General features: G+C 45.0%; 1 protein-coding gene across 5 annotated transcripts in view; it reads right to left on the bottom strand.

The window, feature by feature from the left end:
- RALY (RALY heterogeneous nuclear ribonucleoprotein) overlaps nucleotides 1-25,170 on the bottom strand; it is a 93,758-nt gene that overhangs the window by 54,480 nt on the left and 14,108 nt on the right. For 4 of the 5 annotated variants that reach the window (XM_030915793.1, XM_030915794.1, XM_030915790.1 and 1 more), the window contains exon 2: nucleotides 679-761. The gene's annotated coding sequence lies outside the window, so the exon portion shown is untranslated. Of the gene's footprint in view, nucleotides 1-678; nucleotides 762-15,108; nucleotides 15,201-25,170 lie in introns of all 5 variants that reach the window. The other variant, XM_030915791.1, reaches the window with a different exon arrangement.

Raw genomic sequence — 25,170 nt, 5'->3', positions numbered from 1 at the left:
CTAAGAAAGTCTCTAGGGTGCCGGGCGCGGTGGCTCACGCCTGTAATCCCACCACTTTGGGAGGCTGAGGCAGGCAGATCACCTGAGGTCGGGAGTTCGAGACTAGTCTGACCAACGTGGAGAAACCCCATCTCTACTAAAAAATATGAAATTAGCCAGGCATGGTGGTCATGCCTGTAATCCTAGTTACTCAGGAGACTGAGGCAGGAGAATTGCTTGAACCTGGAGGCAGAGGTTGCAGTGAGCCAAGATCACACCATTGCACTCCAGCCTGGGCAACAAGAGCGAAACTCTGTACCCGCCCCCCCGCCACCCCCAAAAAAAAAAGTATCTAAGGGCTGTGAGGTCATGTTAAAGAGCTTGTGAGAGGACAGGTACAGCCGCCAGGTCCCAGGATAGCTCCCCACCCGCCACATCCCAGTAGAAAGCAGCTAGAAGGAAACAGACCTTACTCATGGCAAATGATCCCAGACATTCTTGTGGCAGCTCTAGGAGAGCAGTCTCAACCCTCCTCCCAGTTCAGAAAGTTACCTGTGCAACATCCGATCTCTTAAGACATGGAGTAGGAAGATAATCACTTATGAGTTATCTGTACTGAAGGTAAAAACAATCCCCAAACTAGTTACCCACCATGTTGGCCTAAGCTTGCCCAGAGCTTTCCCAGGCACCCTCACTCACCAGTAACAATGCTGAGCTTAGCCAGCCGTTTCCTCCTTTGGGTTACAGGGTCAGCACCACCTGCCTCCAGGAATAGGGCTCACCTATAATAGAGAGAAAAGTCCATTAGGGGTGCTGCTCAGAACAGGCAGCAGGCATTCAAAATTTCTGCCCTCACACATTTTGCATCCTAGCAAAAGACAGGTCAATTATTTATAGCATATAATTTCAAGTAGTGCTAAGTGTCATAAAGAAAAATAGAGCAGGCCTGGCGTGGTGGCTCATGCCTGTAATCCCAGCACTTTGGGAGGCCGAGGGGGGCGGATCACCTGAAGTCAAAAGTTCAAGACCAGCCTGGCCAACATGGTGAAGCCCTGCCTTTACTAAAAATACAAAAAAAAATTAGCCAGGCATGGTGGTGGGTGCCTGTAATCCCAGCTACTCGGGAGGCTCAGGCAGGAGAATCACTCGAACCTGGGAGGGGGAGGTTCCAGTGAGCCGAGATCACGCCACTGCACTCCAGCCTGGGCGACAAGAGCGAGACTCCATCTCAAAAAAAAAAAAAAAAGGGAAAGGAAAGCAAGGTAAGGGAATAAAGAATGACAAAAGGTAAGGGTGAAGTCTATTTTAGATAAAATGGTCAGGGAGGGGCCTCTATAAGGGGTGACATCCAGAGAGATTTGAATGAAGTGAGGGGGTAAGACATGCAAAGATCTGAGGGAAGAGTGTTCCACGGAGAGAACAGCAAGTACAAAGGCCCTGTGGCCTTGGTATGTTTAAGGAACAAGAAGACTAATAATATAGCTAGAATGGAGTCATAAGGAAAATGAGGTATACTAGAGACACAAGAAGGAATTTGTTCTGTATTTTATGTATGAGAAAATTAAGGTTTGGAGACTAGGTTACTTGCCCAAGATCAAAATAAGTCAAGTGGTAAAACTGGGAGTCAAACTCAGGTCTTCCAGACAACTCTAACTCTCACTTGTGGCCCAGGCTCCTCCAGGCTTAGATAACCTAGATTCTAGCTGAGACAAACTTTCAAGCATTCTGAGATTTATTTCAGTTTTCTGTGCTCAGATCCCTCCTCTGTTCGGTGAGGACGGTGAAGAGAAATCCCTATATATTCATTCCCAGGAATGTGGAATGGAATAGAGCAGACTCTAGAACAATAGTAGCACATACTTAGCACATACTAGGCACTGATAGAAACCTTTTATTTGTATTAACGCATTTAATCTTCACAATATTTTAAGGTTGGTGTGTTATTTTGCTAATGGGGAAATTGAGGCACAAAGAAATTAAGTACATTTGCTCATTGCAGGAAACATGTTCTCTTGTTCTAGTTTACATGGCTCACAGTCCCCCACCCATTTAATAACAACTATGCATTTACTGCACAGTTGGAAACAGAGTAGGTACTGGCCTAAGGACTATTTTATTTCAGAGGGAGTGAAAGTTGCTCCAAGTCATGAGTAGAGGGATTGAGGGTGCGGGGGGCCTCCAGGTCTGGAACAAAGCAGCAAGCACAAGGAATCGAAGGATCTCTGTAGCTCTGGATCAAAAGACAAAGGCAGAGGCACCAGGGAGTCGGGTGCTAAAGGGACTGGACTATCAACACCTCCAATCAACAAGTCAACAAACTCAATTCATCTTCTATTTCCCAGCCTCTATGATTCAGAGAATGGCATAACCATTCTCCCAGGTACTCAAGACTCCAAATATTCATGGTCTCAACCCCTCTTTCTCTCTCTGCCCCATTCCTACAACAGCCAAATCCTTGTGGGTTTTTTTTTCCCCTCTGAGAGCTCTACTTTTTTCCTCTCTAAGAGCTCATCCAAATCATTATTTTCTTTTTTTTTTTTTCAACATAGTCTCACTCTGTCGCCCAGACTGGAGTGTAATGGCACAATCTCGGCTCACTGTAACCTCTGGCCCCCCAGGTTCAAGCAATTCTCCTGCTTCAGCCTCCCAAGTAGCTCGGATTACAGGCGCCAGCCACCACGCCCGGCTAATTTTGTATTTTTAGTAGAGACGGGGTTTCTCCATGTTAGTCAGGCTGGTCTCGAACTCCCGACCTCAGGTGATCCACCTGCCTTGGCCTCCCAAAGTATTATTTATTCCCTACTTTGTCAACTTCCTCTTGGTTCAGGATCACATTATCTCTTGCTTGCACTACTGGAATATTTCTCAAAACTTACTGACATTACAAAGGCAGACTGTTACAGGAGTCTCTTGCCTGGTCTCTGTTTCACTAGTCTCCCCTATACCTCTTACTCCAATCCATGAGATCCACACTGCCAGACTAATGGTCCTAATGCCACTTCCCTGCTCAAAAAAAGTCATGGATCCCAGTCACCTCAGCCTTGCTCTTAGGTATGCCAGTATCTGGTCATCATCTGCCTTACTTCTACTGTGGGCTTTCCACCTCCCATATTTTTTGTCTATACTGTTATCTCACTGGAATTGCCCTTCTTCATTTATACACATTCAAACCCTTCTTAATTTTCAAGGCCTAGTGAATCTATGACGTTATCCTGAATCCTTTTCTCGCCACTCTCTCTGCCATGTTCTTGAAACATCTCCGGCTTGTGGGTATATTCACTTCTGGTCTCACCATTAGCTAAGGCCTCAGGAATACAGTACCCCTGGTTCCCCTTCTTCCTTGTAAAAATTCCTGCTTCTTCCAAAGAATGGAGACCTAGTCAGTTACAAGATTTCTTTTTTATTTTTTAAGATAGGGTCTTGCTCTGCTGCCCAGGCTGGAGTGCAGTAGTGCAATCTCAGCTCACTGCAACCTCCACCTCCCGGGTACAAGTGATTCTCCTGTATCAGCCACTCAAGTAGCTGGGATTACAGGCACATGCCACCAAGTCTGGCTAATTTTTGTTTTTAGTGGAGACGGAGTTTCACCATGTTGGCCAGGCTAGTCTCAAACTCCTGACCTCAAATTATCTAATTGCCTCGGCCTCCCAAAGTGCTGGGATCACAGGTGTGAGTCACTGCGCCCAGCCAGTTATAAGATTTCTGTTTCTATTCCTCCTACTTAGTCTGGATCTATCTCCCAACAAGAGACCTGAGTTCTAATCTTCATCTCAGATCCCTCATCTGCAAAATGGGAATTCCTATACTGCCAACACAAGGATTTTATGATCACATGTTTTTATCAATGTGATAACAGGTGAGGAAAACAGCAGAGTTAGGATGGGAGAGTCCCAGCCAGGTTTTTTATAGTTCTTCTTGTAAGCTGAAAAACAGAGTACATACACAAACCTTCTATCTAATTAGTCAAAAAATATTTCCTGATACTAGCTGTACTGGTTGGCTTTGCTGTGTACACAGCTCTGAGTGAGGGGTTATGGAGGACGCACAGATGATTGAGAACAGTCTTTATACTTAGGCACTTGGCATTCAGGATGGGACTATGATGTCCCACAAAAAAATTACTAAGAATATTAGGCAGGATCTAACAGTTCAAAGAATGTTATATATTGTGAAAGTGAAGAAACAAATCAGTCTGACCTGGGGTTGTCTCAGAAGCTTCACAGAAGAAGCAAAGATTTAAGCCAAGCCTTGATGCAGGGTGACAGAAAGACATGGGCTGCTACTATGCCTCAGGCATGAGGCTGGGTGTTAAACTGTTAATCCTTATGATACCCTCTGAAGTAGGTGATGACATGCCCATTTTACAACCAAGGTAACTGAAGACAGGTGAGGCTAAGTGTGCCATTCAAGGTCAAACAGCTAGTAAGCAACAAGGCTAGAATTTGAACCCAGGTCTGCTTTACTTTACTCCAGAGCCTACCTACTCTCATGATCTGCCTTACTTTATTACATAGCAACATGAAAGAAGACCAGATAAACTAAAGTTCTTTCTATCCTCAAAATTAAATGATTGAATGGGGGATGTGGAGGGAGTGGGGGTTGTGTGCTCAATGCTGCTACGTCTTCTCCATAAGATTGTGACCTTATGGCAGGATTAGGGTCTTATAAACTGTCATGTTGGTCTTGGGTGATGTAGGATTAGGGTCTTCTGAACTACCTGCCAGGCTCTGTGTCAGTCTAAGTATCTGACATGTGAGTTAATCAAGGAATAAACAAAACCTGCCCAGTAACTCTTATTCTGAGGACTAGAAGTAAAGTCCAAAATCTCAAGCTCCATATTCAGAGTCTCAGCCCCAGTATCTGTATCAACCAAATACCTACTAATCTGTTGGCTTAAGGTGTCCTTTTCCCATTCTTGTTTTCGTAAGTTAAGGGAGATGTGAGGAGTGAAAAGGCAGGGAGCAGAGAAAAGAGGATGGGAAAGGGGTGAAGGGAGAATAGGTAAGGAAGGAGACACCTGAACAGGTTTAAAATGTCTAAGGTTTGGGAGGCCGAGGTGGGTGGATCATGAGGTCAGGAGATCGAGACCATCCTGGCTAACACGGTGAAACCCCGTCTCTACTAAAAATACACACACACACACACACACACATTAGCCGGGCGTGATGGTAGGCGCCTGTAGTCCCAGCCACTTGGGAGGCTGAGGCAGGAGAATGGCGTGAACCCAGGAGGCAGAGCTTGCAGTGAGCCGAGAACGCACCATGCGCTCCAGCATGGGCGACAGAGCAAGACTCTGTCTCAAAAAAAATAATAAAATAAAATAAAATAAATAAAATGTCTGAGGTCTAGACTTTGGAAAAGATCTTTTTACTTCTGGTACCAGAACCAAGGACTTTTATTCAAAAGAGAAGCAGCAGGAATTTCTCTTTATAAATGTTAAATGAAGGGAGTGTGCTTGTGCAAACTCCAAACTAAATTTGTCAACAGGAGGTAAAGTGAAGCACTTATCGACAAGTTGCTCAGGGCTCCAACCCTCAGTCCTCACTATTGCCCTGCCCCAGCCCAACCTCTGCCTGGTTTAAGCTGAAGCCTGCAGAGGTCAGAAGACAAGCAGGTTCTTTCTCTTGTCACAGCTTCCTCCTCTATCAGCATTATTCCAAGCTAACAAGCCCTGGGAGTATATCCTTCCTTGTGGTTAAGAAGTTACTGACATCCTCTGGACCTTTCCCCAATAGCTCCCTGTCATGAAAGCTCTGTTGAAAAACCCTCCTTATCCTCTAAAAAAAGAAAACCCAGGAATCTACTACTGGAGGCTAGGGAAAGGAGCCAGGAAGTGAATGAAGAGTGAAAAATTATAGGAAGCCTGGATCTGGACATCAAAGAGTGGGGAATCAAGCAAAAGGTCTGGGACAAGAGAAAAGGAGCATTCCCAGTGGGCCGAAGACAAAAGATTTTGGTAGAGGAAATAATCTCCTACATGTCCCTACAGAACTCTTGCTGTTTAGAATAAGCAAGCTCCAGAGCCCATAGGAAGACTGGCTGAAAGAGGTGCTGGGCCAGATGAGGTGGCTCACGCCTGTAATTCCAGCACTTTGGGAAGCTGAGGTGGGCGGATCACCTGAGGTCAGGAGTTCAACACCAGCCCGGCCAACACGGCGAAACTCCGTCTCTACTAAAAACATAAAAAAAATTAGCTGGGTGTGGTGGTGCATGCCTGTAGTCCCAGCTACTCCGGAGGCTGAGGCAGAAGAGCTTGAATCCAGGCGGCAGAGGATGCAGTGAGCTGAATTCGCACTACTGCACTCCAGCCTGGGCAACAGAGTGAGACTGTCTTAAAAAAAAAGAGAGAGAGAGAGAGACAGGTTGCTGAAGGGTTATCTTCCTCAAGAGACAGGAAGAGAAAGGGAAGCTGGGTTCCCCAGGCCTCTGGGGTGGCAACCAAGGCACGAGTGAGCAGCCACAGCCACAGGAGATAATCTCAGCCTAATGGCTCCAGGCTCCCTCAGGAAGGGCTCCCCTGAGGGCAGTCTCCAACCCATTTCTGCTACAGTCAGCACTCGAGGGCTCACAACTGACCACACACAGGGAGTAAAAGACTGGCACAAGGCAAAGGCACAGGGCAAATGGCCCTCGTCCCACAAGCTAACTTGCCAATCTATTTGATAGTTGGGTTCCAGCTCCCCTAACCTCTCAGCCTCAAAACTGCCTCAACCCTTCTCTAAGACTTGCTTATCCCAGGCTTTACTAAACCCCGTGGTCTTGCAGTTCTTCCACACTCCTCCCCTCACAAGGATACCTGACCTTGACTCTTGTAACTGGCTCTACTGTATGGTTGCCTACGCTCAGGCATAATAAAACAACTGGTTGTGTTGCTGTGGGGGTAAAGAAAATGACCTCACAACATAATAAAAAATGCAGCCAGAACACAAAATGGCTCAGTAAAACCCTCCCATACTCCCAAACAAAGACAGGTGTCAGGATGCCCAGTGTACCAAAAAGTAGGCCCTAGAGGACAGCTGGTTTCTTAACGACAGGTGACATTAGGGGTCTTGAGCCCAACCCATGTTCACGTATGAGAACATAATGCATGCCATAAATAGATGAAACTCAATCTAGGCAGTCTCCAAGCTGCCTGGAGGAACGTCCACAGAATACAACAGATGTGCAAGACAATCATTCTTGCCTCTGCATTTTCTGGGTAGCTAACAGCATTTCTCCTTTCTCAGCTGAAGCTATCTCTAGTTTTCTCTTCCTCTTTCCCTAGAAGATCCAACCCGCAGGAATTACCAAGGGAGGCACAAGTAATTACTGTTTTCTTTTCTCCATGCTAATGAGACAGTTGGATGGTTCCCCTTCCCCCTCTCGAGCTGGAAGTGAGAATCTAAAGCTTTATAATCAGTAACCAACACACCAAAGCTCCCACCAAACACTGCTCTGTGCAATTGAGACCATGTAGAAATGGCTTTCATGCCCCTGATGAGACCAGAGCTGGAAGGGTTCAACCATTTTACAAAAAGGGAGGTAAGACCAGAGCAGGGAGGGGAATCTGTCCAAAGTCACACAGAGGGGAGGTCAGTGGCAGGGCCAGAACCCAGTCTCCTTATTCCTAACCAAGCCACCTCTCACCTCACTCAGACTTCATACAGTATGGAATAACTTTGGAGGGGACCTCAATGTGGAGGCTGGAACTGCAAATTTCAAGTTTACATATCAATTTTTGAATAGGTATTCAAAAACCAATGACAGGCTGGGTGTGGTGGCTCACGCCTGTAATCCCAGCACTTTGGGAGGCCAAGGCGGGCGGATCACCTGAGATTATCAGGAGTTCAAGACCAGCCTGGCCAACATGGTCAACCGCCGACTCTACTAAAAATACAAAAAAAAAAAAAAAAATTAGCCAGGCATGGTGACACGCACCTGTAGTCCCAGCTACTCAAGAGGCGGAGGCAGGAGTGAGACTTCATCTCAACAACAACATCAACAAAAAAGCAATGACATTGCTCTAACTGCAGATGTAGATTCAGTCCAGGAACTCCGGTTCCAGGGTGGAGGGCTAGGATCTGAGAGATAATACCAATTTCACCCAAAAATTAAAATCATAAGTGGATGGTCAGGCAAAACGGAATCTGTGAAAAATTCAATAAGGATTCAGTTTCAGTGTAGGTACATAGATGGGAGTTAAGGGTAAGACTGTTTCATTTCCTGCCTGGAATCAGAATTAGCCTGAGAACTGGATTTGAATTGCTGAATCCCACCTGAAGTGAGAGAGGCGAGGGACTTTAGAAGCTGATAGGGAGGCAGTCTTCGGGTTAAAAAAATAAGCCTTGTTAGAGTCTACAAATTATTTCAGCTTAAAAATTTGAACCATTTTCCTCTTAGCACAGCGTTTGCAAATGCTGGTTCCTTTCCCCAGAGGCCATGTCTTCCTTTTTCTCTGACCGTGGCTAGTTAGCTCTGGGCTAGAGCTTCCTTCAGTCCTCCTGTTTTACCTTGGGCACTCTTCAGTAAAAGCCGCTGATAATGCTAGGTTCAGTTTCTTCATCTGTGAACTAAGGGGATTGGACTAGTAGACTGAGGTCCCAGTGCCCAATGTTCTATACTCGAGAGCTCATTTATCCACCAGACCCAACATTCATTTTTTTTTTTTTTTTTTTTGAGGCGGAGTCTCGCTCTGTCGCCCGGACTGGAGTGCAGTGGCCAGATCTCAGCTCACTGCAAGCTCCGCCTCCCGAGTTTACGCCATTCTCCTGCCTCAGCCTCCCGAGTAGCTGGGACTACAGGCGCCCGCCACTTCGCCCGGCTAGTTTTTGTATTTTTAGTAGAGACGGGGTTTCACCGTGTTAGCCAGGATGGTCTCGATCTCCTGACCTCGTGATCCGCCCGTCTCGGCCTCCCAAAGTGCTGGGATTACAGGCTTGAGCCACCGCGCCCGGCCCCAACATTCATTTTTAAAGAAAACTCTGGACCCCATCCATGTACCTAGATACCAACTCTTCCTCCCTGTTATTATACCATAGACTGACTGTGGGGCTCTTGTGATACTCCAGCATATGATCAGTGCTTACCATAAGGCTTCACTTTCTGGAGTACACAAAATTAGGTGCTTTATTCTATAAATGGGCTCAGTTCCACATGAGATCCCTCGTCTTAGTCACCCGCCTAAGACTTTAGCCTCTGCCACCCCCACCCCCCCCCCCCGAACTAAAGCCCAGCTCAAAATCCAAGGACAGGCCTCCCCACGAACGGCCATTGTCCAGAGACTGCCTGCCAGCCTAGATGTCCACTTGGGCTTGCTGCTCTCTCCACCCCTCTGTAAGGAAGGCAGCATATAATAGAAACAACCAGCAGACAGACCTAGGTTTAAGTCCTGGCTCTGCCACCAAAACTGGGTATCCTTAGTGCTCTGACCACTGTTTACCTGCCTGTCTCTTCTACCACTCTTCCCTACTTGGGAGCAAGAAATATTTAGTTGTTTTCCCGTATTTGCAATGAGTCAGTCATTGTCTACTGAATGATACTCTCTAAAACTGAAGTTGTCACATTTGTAAAATGGTAATTAAATCACCTACCTCAGAATAGTGAAGACAAATGAGGGGGGGAAAGTATGTAAACTGCCTAGACTACTGCCTGGCCCTTCTTCCTCCACTGTATCTTGGATTCCCAGAGCAAAAGTTTGCCTGTACTGAACTACACCACCCATCCTGGAGACATCATGACTTGCTGACAGGGTCTGTTCCACTCTAGTAATCAGATTGACTGCCAGTTCCTGGAACCCTACCAATAAAAACAGATATGACTACTCTCCTCATGGGTGAAGGTAGTGAATTTCAAGCAAATGATCTCTGAGCATATACTAATATTCTAGATTGAAAAGAGAGGGAAACTTTGGGGGGAAAAATGCTATGCTATGAAGCTGGAGCCTTAGAGAAGAAATCCCAAGTCCCAAAAAGTGGCTGAAGATACCTGCACTGGAGCCTGCAGAAGGGCCAGAGACATGAAATGAATTGCCTTAGGTCACATAGGAAGCTGAAGGCAGAAATGAGCTTAAAACTCACCACTGTGGTCTCCCTAGATGGTACTTTTTCCATCCTTCAGGCCAGATGCACAGTGCTGAAGAAAAAAGGAAGTGAGGCATAGGAGGCTGAGTAGAGTGGCAGGGAGAGGCACACAGGGATGTCAAGTGGCACTTACACAGTTTCTGTTTGGTAAAGGTGACTGACGGATAAAGCCAGCCTTTAGTTTCATAGGGGCCTTATGTGCTCTGGTAGTTGAGGGGCAGAAACAAGTTCAAACTGGACAGAACAAGTGTCAACAGTTACGGAGGGAAAAGGAATAGGGTGTCTCAAAGTATCATAAGCCCCTCCACCCACAACATCAGCTGCTTTGAGTCATCAAAACCTTCTGCCTACCCATCTCCAACTTCTCAACTCATACTATGTTCCAGATTTTCTATGGTATCTGTCTTTTCCACTAGAGGGCCCTCAAACTTAAAAACTAGGGGTTAGGTATAAGGTATGGAGAAGAGAATAAGACCTTTGTCCGGGCTGTGTGTGGTGGCTCCCATCTATAATCCCAGCAGTTTGGGAGGCAGAGACAGGAGATCACTTGAGCCCAGGAGTTCAAGACCAGCATGGGCAGCCAAGTGAGATACTGTCTTTATTAAAAAAAAAAAAAAAAAGAAAGAGAAGGCTGAGTGTGGTGGCTCATGCCTGTAATCCCACCACTTTGGGTGGCCAAGGTGGAAGGATCACTTTGGGAGGTCAGGAGTTGAGGACCAGCCTGGGCAACAGAGCAAGACCCGTCTCTATTTTTAAAAAAAAATTAATAATAAAGTTTAAAAGAACAAATTTTTAACAAAGAGTTTCGTCTCCTGAGGAAGATCTGGTTGATAAGTCTTTTCTTTATTGTACTCATTATATTCACCCGAACTTCTGAGTTAAGGGACTGGCCCAAGGTCACACAGCTAATAAAGACAAATTAGGACTTGCCTGTGTATCAAGTATCCTTTTATGGCCATGGCTGCTATGGTTTGAATGTGTCCCCTAAAGCTCATGTGTTGGAAACTTAATCCCTAAAGCAACAATGTTGAGAGGGGGGACTCTGAGAGGCAAAATTAGGGCATGAGGGCTCTGCCTTCATGAATGGATTAATGTCATTATTGCAGGAAAGTGTTTGCTATCTTGAGAGTGGGTTTATTATAAAAGTGAGTTCGGCCCTCCCGCTCTCACCATGTGATGCCTTCTGCCACGTTTTTATGCAGCAACAAGGCCCTCACCAGATGCGGCCCCTGGTGAGGGGCCCTGGACTTCCCCGCCTCCAGAAGCATGAGTCAAACAAACTTATATTGTTTGTAAATTACTCAGTCTATGGTATTCTGTTACAGAAGCACAAAATGGACTAAGACGGTGACTTTCAGCCTGGCACAGTGGCTCATGCCTATAATCCCAGCACTTTGGGAGGTCCAGGCAGGCAGATCACTTGAGGTCAGGAGTTCAAGACCAGCCTGGCCAACATGGCAAAACCCCATCTCTACTAAAAATACAAAAATTAGCTGGGCATGGTGGTGCACACCTGTAATCCCAGCTACTTGGGAAGCTGAGGCACAAGAATCACTTGAACCCAGGAGGCGGAGGTTGCAGTGAGCCAAGACTGCGCCACTGTACTCCAGTCTGGGTGACAGAGTGAGACTCTGTCTCAAAAAACAAAATAATTAAAAAGAAAAAGAAAAAGACAGTGACTTTCAGCAAATTTGATTTTTATAAAGTTTTGAGAGGTAGGTAGGACAGGTGTTCTCTGCTAAATCATGTCCCTTCTTCAAATACCTGCAATCCATTTCAGGCCTAGTTCTGACATTTATCTTCTCTTACAGAACCTGCATAACTACCTTCTTATTTACAGGTCAGCAAACTTTTTCTGTATAGGATCAGATAGTAATTAGGCTTTGTGGGCTACCATAGTCTGTGTGGTATTCAACTTTGCCATTGTAGTGCAAAAGCAATCATGGATGAACAAACAAGTGTGACTGTGTTCCAGTAAAACTTTACAAACGAGGCAGTGGGCTAGATTTGGCCCACTAGTTTGCTGACACCTGTTCTAACTAATTTGTCTCCAATCACCTCTGTCGCCTAATTCATTATTCCTATCACAGTCCTGCAACTTCAGTGGATCCCCTTTGCCTACAGGATGGTTTAAACTCTACCCTTATTCATCCTCTACATCCTTTTCCTGCGCACTGCATTCCAATCACACTGAGTTGTACTGGCAGCTTCTACCATTCCTCATGCTGTTCCCTAACATCCACAATAACTTTCTCCATCCCTTTGCCAATATTACCTACTTAGAGACAAGTCCAAATGCCAACACCTGGGAGAAGTCTTTGCCAATGATCCCCCCACCCCCACCCCCATGGGAGTTAACCTTCACTTTCCCTGACTAGCTTCCTTCCCAGGTAATCTGTCCAGCACATCCTCCACTTATATGTGTTACAGTGAACCTTCACATGCCTATCTAATTTACTGGAAGTACTTGAAAAACAGGAACTGTGTCTCATATGTCTATACACTATTTTCAGAACCTGGTACACAGTGGGCACTCAAGCTTCCTATCTACCGAATAAAGTTTGCTCTGTCTTACATAATTTGTTATGTATATGGTTGTCCCTCACCCACCCACTACCTCCCCACTCCTCCAGAATTCTAAGTTTCTCAAGGGCAGGGACTGTATCTTACTCAATTCTGTGTCCCCTGCAGTACCTAACAGAGCACCCAGTGTCTGCCTACTGAACAGGCTTCTAGGCCGAATGGATTACTAGAACATGGGGATCTTTGGTTCTAGCAGAACCATGAGACGACCCACAGCATCAAAGAACCCTTCAATCTGCTTTATGGGCTTGCCCCTACCTCCCATACCATCATGTTTTTGGGTCCGGCCAGGTAACCACTTAAAGCAGAGGCCAAGACCAGGCATCGCACTAGGTTGCTCTCACCTGTGCTGCATTAAAGGAACTGGAACTATGTGAAGAGCAGAAGGATCTTTTTTTTTGAGACGGAGTCTCACTGTGTCGCTCAGGCTGGAGTGCAAGTGGCACGATCTCGACTCACTGCAACCTCCACCTCTCGGGTTCAAGCGATTCTCCTGCCTTAGTCTCCCGAGTAGCCGGGATTACAGGTGCCCGCCACCATGCCTGGCTAATTTTAAAAACATTTTTAGTATAGACAGGGTTTCACCAGCTTGGCCAGGCTGCTCTTGAACTCCTGACCTCAAGTGATCTGCCTGCCTCAGCCTCCCAAAATGGTGGGATTACAGGCGTGAGCCACTGCGCCCAGCCAAGGGATCCTATTTTCAGACCTCCTTGTCCCCAGCCTCAAACTGTATCCTAAGTACCAGCAATACGTATTTAGCCCTAGACCAGAAGACAGCCTTCTAACAAGTACAGATCCTTGGTTCCCCAAGGCAGGTGATTTCATTGAGGGAAAGGCTGCAATTCAATCTCAACTGAAGAAAAAACTCAAAGGTATGTAGTAAGAATCATTAGGAGCTCTATCTCTGGATGCAAAGGAACCTCTGTTGAGATTATGGGTCCTGGGCAAGCCTGTAGTCCAAAAGTACAGCTATCCTATCTTGTGGAATTTGTGGGGTCAAAGACTAAATTGCTGATGGAAAAAACAAAACAAACACCAAAAGAAATTTTCTTCTAAACCCACAACAGAACAACATTCCATCTGGGTAACTGAGCTTGTCACAGGCATATCTGCCATTCCAGGATTATGGCTGTCAAGTTTTAATTAGGGTAATTAGAGTTAAAAATGTAATTTCATTTCAGGGGTATTTTGAACAGATTCCATTAATTTCTCTCTTTAAAAGAACACAGAAAGGAGGGGCAGACTGTGTGAAGCAGAGGACTTTGCCATGAGAGAAGCAAAGCTATTTGCCTGGACCAGATGAACTTTCAAACCACTGCCAAGAACCACAACACCTCTGCAGGTCTGGCCCAGAGGACAGAGGGCTGCTGCTCTTCAGGCTTCCTCCCTTCTTCCCCACAGCAGTCTAGAAATAAGTTTCAGTCGGCACTTGCTAATAAATCGATCTCCTCCTCCCTACCTGCTGCTCCTGCATTACTGCCATCCAACAGCTACTACTACAGCCTTAAATCTGGCAAAGGATAAGGGCTCAGGGCAGTCAATCTGTTTTGCTACATGTTAGGTACTACTTTAATGCCCACCCTTTTTTTTTTTTTTTGAGACAGAGTCTCACTCTGCCGCCCAGGCTGGAGTGCAGTGGCAGGATCTCAGCTCACTGCAAGCTCCGCCTCCTGGGTTTACGCCATTCTCCTGCCTCAGCCTCCCGAGTAGCTGGGACTACAGGCACCCGCCACGTCGCCCGGCTAGTTTTTTGTATTTTTTTAGTAGAGACAGAGTTTCACCGTGTTAGCCAGGATGGTCTCGATCTCCTGACCTCGTGATCCGCCCGTCTCGGCCTCCCAAAGTGCTGGGATTACAGGCTTGAGCCACTGCGCCCGGCCTAATGCCCACCCTTTTATCAAGAATTCCCAGACACATCTTTATGCTTTTGTTTGTGCTGGTTCCCTGGTCTGGAGTGCCCTTCCTGGCTTAACTCTTACTCTTCATTCTTCCTTCAAAACACAGATCAAAAGTATATCCCCTAGGAGAACCCCCATTCATGCCTTTGGAATCTCAGAATCCCTTATACACTCTTCTAAGGAACATACATTATACTGTGGTTTGTATCTTTGTCTGACTCTGATGCTAGATTGTGAGGTCATGTAAGAATCCCTAGCACTAGCACAAGCCTGACACACAGGAGACACTCAACAAGTATCTGCTGAATGACCAACTATAGGAGGAATTTGGTCTGACCACACTGGCTGCTGAGCATGTTAAGCCTGCAGGTTCTCCAATGCATCCAGTTATGAATCCCTTCCCCCTCCTTGCACAAGGCCAGTTCAGAAACCTGACTCTGCACTCCGCAGAGGAGAAAACCTTCTCATTGATCCCAAATGATGACTGATCTCTCCCATTAGAGCCTGCTCACTCCTTAGGGACCTTGGAAAGGAGATGAGAAAGCAAAAGCAAGCAGAGCATCCCTCCCCATCCGCCGCACCTGCCTTACCACAGATTTTAAAGAATTTCCTCCAGTCTTTGAACAGCTCCAGGGAGACAGCCTGAGCTCCAGTTCAGTCTGTAGAAGGGTAAAGGAGGGCCCTGGTAGAAAACAGTTCATCAGATTGGAATTGGTGTTGCAAATGCTCAGAAATATATTAATAGCACAGTACAATAGAGATTATGCTATATGACAATGGGCAGCCAAGTCATTTCACTTTGACTTTTCTGAGCTTCAGTTTCCTTTCCCTCCTATGCCAGTAGGTTGCAAGGAGAAATAAACACAATGAGGCTCAGTATTTAACACTTAGTAGGTAAGTGATTTTTCCATCTGAATAGGGGGCCTATACTATGTACCTAGCATCACATTAGGTAAGAGTTTAAAAGGTGAGGAAAACACACCAAATAGGGATACAAGTTAACCATTTCCCCATTTGCTCAGGGTAGCCCTGCCTGCTGGTCCCCAGGGGAGGTGGGCTACACCAGCAGAACTGTTGTATTGACAAGTGTAACCAGATCCATTTCATGGTAATCATTCTCCTTACCTAGGAGCAGGACTCCAGCCTCCTCCCAGGCTCCCCAGGCCTGGCTGCAGGCCCATATTGATCCATTTCTAATTAGGAGCTGTGTCAGTGCTTCTGGCAGAAGGTCAGGGCCTGGGCTGCCTCGCTGGTTTCTGGCCAAATGCTCTGCCCCAGGCAGACACAGAGAACGGACACCATGAGATAGAAAAAGATCCCAGACTAAACTCATCATAAAGCAGCATGAAATTTTAGAACTAAAAGGGTCCTTTATGAGTAAAGGTTTTTTATATCTCAGTGGAGAAAGCTGAGGTCCAGAAAAGAAACTTATCCAAGGTGGTATCAGAAGATAATGCGTATCTTTTTACTTCTAGTTCTTTCTCTAGATAAGTGTTTCCCAACCTGGCTACACAACAGAAGGACTCAGGGAATTCATTAAAAACATCAGTTTCTATGCCAGACCCCAGAGATTCTGATTTGGAACACATGCAGTGGCTTTGGCTCTCGTGCTAAGTATGGGATCGCCTTCCAATAGTAGTGAACTCAGGTTCAAACTCACCTTGGGTCATAAACAGTAACAGAGGTAGCCCACTGTTGTCTAATCCAGTCCTCCCCTACCCCCATCATTATACTAGGGGCCTGAATCCAAAGGATCTGTCATAAATGGTTCCAACTTCCTAACAGTCTGCTAGCTTGGCTGTAGGCAAAGAACATTTCCTTTCAAAACGAGTCTGAAACTAAAATGTCTGTTATGAAGATACACCCCCCTAAGGGGTGGTGGTGATAGCACCTGGGTATAAAGAAATGTGGACGATGCTGTGGTACTCGGTGTGTGGCATCTGGCATGGGTAGAGATGTCTGAGTATATGTGGGCATGTGTGGAGGGGAGGACTTGCGCATATATGTAAGGGAGTGAACAGTGTGGTGTCTGCGTTAGGCTTGCAGATACTTTTGTAGCACACACAATTCTGGGTATCTGGGTAGAAGACAGTGGGACAGGGGTGTAAGAAGGTAAATGTGTGCACATACGGGAGGGATAGATGGCTTGAAAGTGTAAGGGAGATACTTTGAATGTGTATAGAAGAGAGGACGTATATGCACCATCATGACTCAACTGTGTGTATGTGTGCACATGTTGCAAAGCACTGAGCCTGTAGGGATGGGGAAAAGTGTGTGTCTGTCTCTGTGTGGCCTATACACCTGCATGCATGAGAAAACAGATCCATGAACATTTCTGACTCATCTAGCCCTGGCTTTGCCTGAAGGCTCCTACCACTCAAGGGCAGACCTATCTGCAGAAATTTCTCATTAAAATTGACATTTTGACAACTATGAAAAATAAAATGATAATGACACCCCAGCACTGTGGGAGGTTAAAAAAAAAAAAGTCTATGCCAATAAAACACAAGAGACAGATGAGAAGCAATTATGACTCAATTACTTCTCAGCTTCACAAGGGGAGGTGTTATTTGGAGTTAAATATTGTATGGCTGATTCACATCTCCACCCAAAGGCTTGAATTTCTTGGGTTACCTAGCAAGAGTGCAAAAAAGAAGTAGGTACAGAAAGGTAAATAAAGTTTTTTGTTTTTTGGGGTTTTTTTTTTTAAAGGACTAGAGAAATGGGGAGATTAAAAAAAGGGAAACATTGAGAAGAAACAAAAAATAAAAGGCAAAAAGGACAAAAGAGGTAGGAAGAAGGGAAGGAAAGAATAGGAAGAAAAGTAAATTTCCTTTAGGCTGGCCCACAGAGATTTAGCATACATTTCACAGAAATTCTGAATAAGGGGGACGGGTACATTAGCCTGACTTCTGTTATTTCCTCATTACTTTTACTCCAACCATTCCTTCCATCTAGAAGGTTCTTCCCACCATCTCTGCCAACTGAACTGCTAAATCTTTAAGGACAAGCTCAAATGCTACCAGCTTCTAGAAGCTTCCAACATTTCTTCCAGTTAGTTCTCTCTCAAGAATTCCAGTAAATTTCCAGAGCACTTCGTCATATTTCTTTTTCTGACTTTGAAAAAATCTGATTTTATTTTCTAAATCATGAAGTATTTCATGTTAAATTTAGATTGTTTAGCTTTCCACTGATATCTCAAGATACTTTCCAGATATTAACAGTACTCAGAACTGTGTAAAAGTTAACAACCAATACCAAGTTTTAAAGAAAAAAGTTTAAATGTAAGACTAACGTCTTAAGGACATTACTAAATTTATTTCTAAGAAACCCTTCTCAAAGGTCAAAGTATTGGCAATTCTAATTTTAAAATTTAAAATTTTTAATTACTGGAAATTTAAGTTAACAATAGTTTCAAGAGTTAAGAATCAGATTGCTTTTTAAAACGTCAATCCCATTTCCCTGAACCCAACTGCCAGTAGGTACTGGCCCTACATATGCGTCCTTCAATAAGCCCCGTTCTCAAAAGGCTGGGGGTATTTATATAAGAACTTATTCCAAAGTGACACTAAGATACACGTTCCCAAGATCTAGTATGGGCTATTCATGTGTTCTGAGGCATGTCCAGCAAGCAGGCAAACTTACCTGTTCAAATTGAGGTAAAAGAGACAAAAACACTTATTAACAGAAACTACATAATTAAAACTAACCTTTTGCTGCTTATTTAAGCTAATTATGTATTCTTACAAAACAGAGACCCTCAAGTCAATTTCTTTTGATTTTAGTCACCCCCAAATTAAGCCTCTTCTTTCAAAGCACACTTTGTCATATTTCATCTGTAGCACTTAACACCAAACTATATTATGAGTACCAATGCATACACATTTCCATCATTCATTTTGCAAGTACTATTTGTGCCAAGCCTATTTCAGAGACACAAGGGAAATAGAGGTAAGTAGCACACTGTCCCCTGGTCTGTAATGTCTCGATCTAATGAATGAGAGAGGATTTGGTTGTGACACAGCACTAGAGTACAACTACAGCAGTCCTAGAAGTCAAAGGGTCTGCTATAAATCCTGTATTTTATTTGATCAAAATTAATTCTGCTTCTGTAGTGATCAGGGAAGGCTTCCCTGAGGAAGTGGCATTGGAACTGATATGAAAGATAAGTAGGAGTCTGTCAGGTAAAAGAGATAAGAAGATAAGGGGATTTCTACTTAGGGGAAATACAGATGCTGCTCAATTTACAACAGGGTTACGTCCCAATAAGCCCATTGTAAGCTGAAAATATCGTTAAGTTGAAAGGCTTTTTTTTTTTTCTTTTTTGAGACAAGGTCTTGTTCTGATGCCTAGGCTGGAGTATAGTGACACAATCAAGGCTTACTACAGCCTCAACCTCCCAGGCTCCAGCGATCTTCCCACCCCAGCCTCCCAAGTAGATGCTGAAACTACAGGAATGCCCCATTACATGAGCTAGTTTTTTTGTTTTGTTTTGTTTTGTTTTTTTAAGAGATGAAGTCTATGTTGCCCAGGCTGGGAAAATGCACTTACCAAACACCGTAGCTTAGCTTAGCCTACCTTGAATATGCTCAGAACATTAACACTAGCCTTCAGGTGAGCAAAATCAACTAACACAAAGCCTATTTCATAATACAGTGTTGAATAGCTCATATTATTTATTGAATACTGTACTGAAAGTGAAAACAGACTAGTTGTATGAGTAGTCCAAGTACGGTTTCCACTGAATGCATATCACTTTCACACCAACATAAAGTCAAAAAATCAGTAAGTCAAACTGTAAACCAGGGACTGTCTGTAGTCAAAGTCATGATACAGCCTGGCACATTCAGGGAACCTCCTACTGGGCAGAAACACAGGGAAACAGCAGGTATTAAGCACTTTGCTGCTGACAAACGGCAGCAAAGTGATATGGCACCAGACTGCATGAGCCTTGTGGCCAAGGCCAGAGTTTAGATTTCATTCTTTATGACTTGAGGTGGGAATGGAGAAGAAGAGGGGACAGTTTCAAGATGTCTAGTCTCCCTATTTTAGATGCCCTACTTTTTACTGCAAGTTTCCTTTAAAAACAAAGAAAATAGGTTCAATCCCAAGCTCTGCGCACTACAGTAGCAATACAAGAATTTCTCAAGAAGGGCAACAGTGAGGAAAAAGACAAAGGATGGGGGGTTGGGGAGGATGCAGAAGAGAGGGTAAGTAGGGCTCAAAAAAAGGAGGTGGAGGAAAGGAAAAAGAAGAGGAAGATAAGAGGCAAGGAAGGCACAAGGAGGGATAGCTCTATCTGGGCCCTGAGGCTTCTTTTTGCTGAGCTGTCTTCTACATCCTTCTCGGCAAAAAAAAAAAAAAAAAAAAAAAGTCAATCTGATGCTAGTGACAGAAATAGACCCTTTGCACCAAGAAGAGGCTCAGCACATTACCACCTGCCACTTCAACCTTCCGCCACTTTATGATGATAGGGCTGCCCCAAGAAGCCTTAACCCAGCTCTCCCAACCACCGCGGGCTATGCCAGAAGCCACTGCCCCATGGCCCAAGAGTGTGTGAGGCAGGAAAACCAAACAAAGCTCAGGAGTTTGAAGTGAAGCCTGCCCAGGACCCAAGGCTGCTTCTTTTCTTTCTTTCTTTCTTTTGAGACAAGGTCTCGCTCTGTCGCTCAGGCTGAAGTGCGAAGTGACACAATCTCAGCTCACTGCAACTCTGCCTCTTGGGTTCAAGCGATTCTCATGCCTAAGCCTCCCGAGCAGCTGGGACTACAGGCGTGTGCCACTACACCCAGCTACTTTTTGTATTTTTGGTAGAGATGGGGTTTCATCATGTTGGCCAGGCTGGTCTCGAACTCCTGACCTCAAATGATCTGCCTGCCTCGGCCTCCCAAAATGCTGGGAATATAGGCGTGAACCACCGCATCTGGTCCCATGGCTGCTTCTTAGGGTCCTAGAAGAAAACTCTGGTTCCTTCTCTGGACCTTAGTTTTATCTGCAAAACAAGGGGAGTAAATGAGAAGGGATACGGTAGCCTGTGAGTTACAGAAGCAGTTTCCTACAGAGGATGTTTACTGTGGGAATTTGTTCTGATCAAGTCTCTGGCTTTACTCTTTCCACTCCTGCTTATGGTTAGTTTGAAATCTGAAGGAGCCAGACTCAGAATAGGAGCTATCCCTGATACCACCACCTATCTTGGCCCTATCCAAAGTCTAGTTCCTACTCAGACCTGTATTTTATCTCAAAGGTCACAAGCTGATGTTTAGGCCCAAGAATATGTCTGATATGTACAAATTTACTTAAAAACCTCTGAGTTAATTGCCAACTTTCAAAATCAGATCTCACTTTTTAAAAAATTAGATTTCTAGCTGCTCTTAAAAATGTCAGAGATCTGATGATGCCAGACTCACCCTGGGGTAGAATTCAAAGGGCCTGCTATAATCCTGTAACTTATTTAATGCTTTCTCACTTTATCTAAACAATTCATGCTAATTTATCATTCATTCCATAAAGATATTTAAAGTTAAAAGCAAACTTTAAATTACCAATAATATTTAAACTAATCCAACTCCAAGAAAATCTAAGTATACTGACACTTCAGGAAGACGTATGCTTTACCCTGTGATTTCATCTATCATCTACTATGCAGCCATGTGTTCCAGTTTGAGAACCGCCCCGCCCCCCCCCCCGGTTTATTCATTCACTCAAAAAATACTTAGATCCTATGCGAGGCTCTGGAAAAACACTCATCAACAAGACAGACATGGTTTCTGCCTTCATAGAGCTCGCAGTTCAGCCGAGATATAATGAAAAAAGTTATGCAGAATAGAAGGCACAGAGAGATACTAAGCTGAGGATCCACAGTTTATTCCACAAACACAGCAATCCCTTAGGCAAGTTGCTTAACCTCTCCAGACCTACAAGAGCAAGAGGTTTAATCAGGCAGTTGCCGCTAAAACAGCCTTTCAGCTAAAAATTCTACTTAGCATCACAAGAACTTAGCCTACTACCCTTTTTGAGTTCCTAACACTTATTAGCTTCCTCTCTTTATCTGGAAATCAGGATCAGTTGTCATGGAAATTACCACAGTACTCCACATACTGGATGATGTTATAGTAATCACAAGAAGTCAAAGGGAACCAGCAGGTGACTTTCTGGGTGATTCTTTTGCCTACTTTCAGGCCCGGTGCAGTGGCTCAGGCCTCTAATCCCAGCACTTTGGGAGGCCAAGGCAGGAGGATGGCTTGAGCCCAGGAGTTCAAGACCAGCCTGGTTTGTAAAAGAGCAAGACCCTATCTCTACAAAATAAAACATAAAAACAACAGGACGTGGTGGTGCGTGCCTGTAGTCCCAGCTACTCAGGAGGCTGAGGTGGGAGAATCACTTGAGACTGGGAGGTAGAGGCTGCAGTGAGCTGAGATTGCGCCACTGCATTCCAGTTTGGGCAACAGAGTGCCACTGGAAGAAAAAAAGACCAGGTACCAACTCATAAGTAAAACAGTTTTGATTTTGAATTAATGTCCATGGTTTCCTTCATGACGCATCAGACTCACTTCCACTCTACCTTACAAATATATAACAAGGATTGCAAAAAATGCCAACTTGACAAGGTCATGATGCACTGAGCCTTGACTAGTTTGCTGTCCATATGAAGTCCTAAGATAGGCCAGGAGACGGATTTACCAGCCAATAAGGGCACCAAAAGTTCCCAGTAAAATGAAGATAATTTACTTAGTCGCAGGGGATTCACCAGCACCTTAACTGGGTAAAAGTCTCTTCAATATTAGCGTTCCTTCTAGAGTTGGGTTGGACCTTGGTGGCAAGCAGCTAGCAAAAATGAGCTGATCAAGTGTTTCCCAAAAAAAGTGCTACTCTGGTGACAAATGGCAACTGACACTGGGCTTGAGTATCAAAGAAACAATAGGAAATGGTGTGACTTTGACAAACTTGAGAACAAATATGCTGTCTAAAGAAGCCAGTCAGTAAGGAAGCAGAAAGTGGAAAAAAGTAGAGAAATGAAGAACATTAAGTACATAAAGTTGTAAACTCAAAGCTTCTGCCAAATTGGGCCAATGCTTCAAAGCATTGCCCAAAGATCCAAGCCATGTCTCTTTGCTTCAGGTTACAAGCTTCTAAAGCATGGACTAGCCAGTGTACAAGGAGTCACAATACAACAACCCTGGTAGAGGCCGGGGCGTGGCAGCTCACGTCTGTAATCCTGGCACTTTGGGAGGCTGAGGCAGGCAGATCACAAGGTCAGGAGTTCCAGATCAGCCTAGCCAAATTGGTGAAACCCTGTCTCTACTAAAAATACAAAATTAGCCAGGCGTGGTGGCGCGCATCTATAGTCCCAGCTAGTTGGGAGGCTGAGAAAGGAGAACTGCTTGAACCCAAGAGGCAGAGGTTGCAGTGAGCCGAGATCAAGTCACTGACTGCAGCCTGGGTGACAGAGCGAGACTCTGTCTCAAAAAAAAAAAAAAAAAAAAAACACCAAAACAAAACAAATCCCAGGTAGAGTACTCAGAGAGTGAAGACAGGCCTACTCCCACTCTTATAAATGGAAAAATTGCTCATGGTCAGCGTCAGGTTCTAGTCTCTGCTACTTTCTCAAAAATCATCCTCCTTTTTCATGAGAATCAGTCACCTTCATAGTCCCATGATAGGACCTCTCATCTCACACATACATACAATCTCCACTGAAAAGCAGTTTCAATCTCCCCAGGCTTTTATTCCACTCAAAATAATAACAGAGGCTGGGTGCAATGGCTCACACATAATCCCAGCACTTTGGGAGGCCAAGATAGCAGAATTGCTTGAGCCAAGAGTGTGAGACCAGCCTGGGTAACAAAGCAAGACCTTATCTCTACAAAAAGCTTTAAAAAACACTTGGGTGTAGTGGCATGTCTCTGTCATTCCAGCTACTCAGGAGATTGAGGCGTGAGGATAGCTTGAGCCTAAGAGTTCGAGGCTGCAGTAAGCTACAATTGTGCCACTGCACTCCAGCCTGGGTAACAGAGCAAGACCCTGTCTCAATTTAAAAAACGACACTGCCGCTGCAGGCCAAACAAAATATGTACACAGGCCAGACAGAGTCCAAGGGGCTACCAGTATGTGACCTCTGATCTAGAGGATAAGACTGAACAGATCTGGAACAGAAAGGATTTAAGAGTGCCCCAAGGACTGCCCAATGAAGATGAAAGTTCAGCAGCTTGGTTCCCCTAAATGGAATACCTTTAAAATTCTGCTCCCTGAACATCACAACTAAAAGCTCCTTGTCTTTGCAAAAGAGCAAAATTACCCCATTAGATGCCCTTGGGAGTGAACAGTACAATGCTAAATATATGTTCTCCCCTGATGCAGGATGGCATTCCCCATGCTTCATTCCATCATTATTCTATCTTCCCCAGATTCCTTCAGCATCTCCATAAAAGTAATAACACCTTTGCCAAACACAAGAGAAAAATAGAGTAGCTGCCCTTGAAATAGTAACTCAATCCAAAGAAAAGTTTATTGCTGGAAAAAGTTTTGTTTATTTACCAAAACTCCTATGCTAGACTTACAGCAGGGAGAATACAACAAAACTGGTTTGTAGGAAAAGGTACCAGGCAGCAGTGAAGAGCATGGCACAGAAAACAGCAAGACAGGATGGCAGGGAGGCAGGAAACTCTTAAGGGAGATTAAGGATCCCATAGCCCCACAATGACCTTGTCTGAAATAGCATATGGTCTTGCAGTCCCTGATTGACTACATGCTCCTTGAAGACAGTCTTACTCATATGGGTATTATTCACACCATCTAGTACCATACCATAACATGGTAGGCACTCAAACGGTCACAAAGAAAGAAGTGAAGGCCCAGAGAACTTTTTTTTTTTTTTTTTTTTTGAGACGGAGTCTTGCTCTGTCACCCAGGCTGGAGTGCAGTGGCCGGATCTCAGCTCACTGCAAGCTCCGCCTCCCGGGTTCACGCCATTCTCCTGCCTCAGCCTCCCGAGTAGCTGGGACTACAGGCGCCCGCCACCTCGCCCGGCTAGTTTTTTGTATTTTTAGTAGAGACGGGGTTTCACCGTGTTAGCCAGGATGGTCTCGATCTCCTGACCTCGTGATCCGCCCGTCTCGGCCTCCCAAAGTGCTGGGATTACAGGCTTGAGCCACCGCGCCCGGCCTTTTTTTTTTTTTTTTTTTTGAGACGGAGTTTCGCTCTTACTGCCCAGGCTGGAGTGCAATGGTGCAATCCTGGCTCACTGCAACCTCTCCCTCCTGGGTTCAAGCGATTCTCCTGCCTCAGCCTCCCAAGTAGCTGGGATTACAGGTGCCTACCACCACGCCCAGCTAATTTTTTGTATTTTAGTAGAGATGGGGTTTCACCATATTGGTCAGGCTGGTCTCAAACTCCTGACCTCAGGTGATCCACCCTCCTTGGCCTCCCAAAGTGCTGGGATTACAGGTGTGAGCCACTGCACCTGGCTTTTGTTTTGTTTTGTTTTTTGAGACGGAGTCTCGCTCTGTCACCAAGGCTGGAGTGCAGTGGCGTGATCTCAGCTCACTGCAACCTCCGCCTCCTGGGTTTAAGCAACTCTCCTGCCTCAGCCTCCTGAGTAGCTGGGACTACAGGCGGATGCCACCATGCCCAGCTAATTTTTTGTATTTTTAGTA

Source organism: Rhinopithecus roxellana, chromosome 13, assembly GCF_007565055.1.
Source record: "Rhinopithecus roxellana isolate Shanxi Qingling chromosome 13, ASM756505v1, whole genome shotgun sequence".
Classification (NCBI taxonomy): Eukaryota; Metazoa; Chordata; class Mammalia; order Primates; family Cercopithecidae; genus Rhinopithecus; species Rhinopithecus roxellana.
This window is presented reverse-complemented; position numbering and strand designations above follow the sequence as displayed.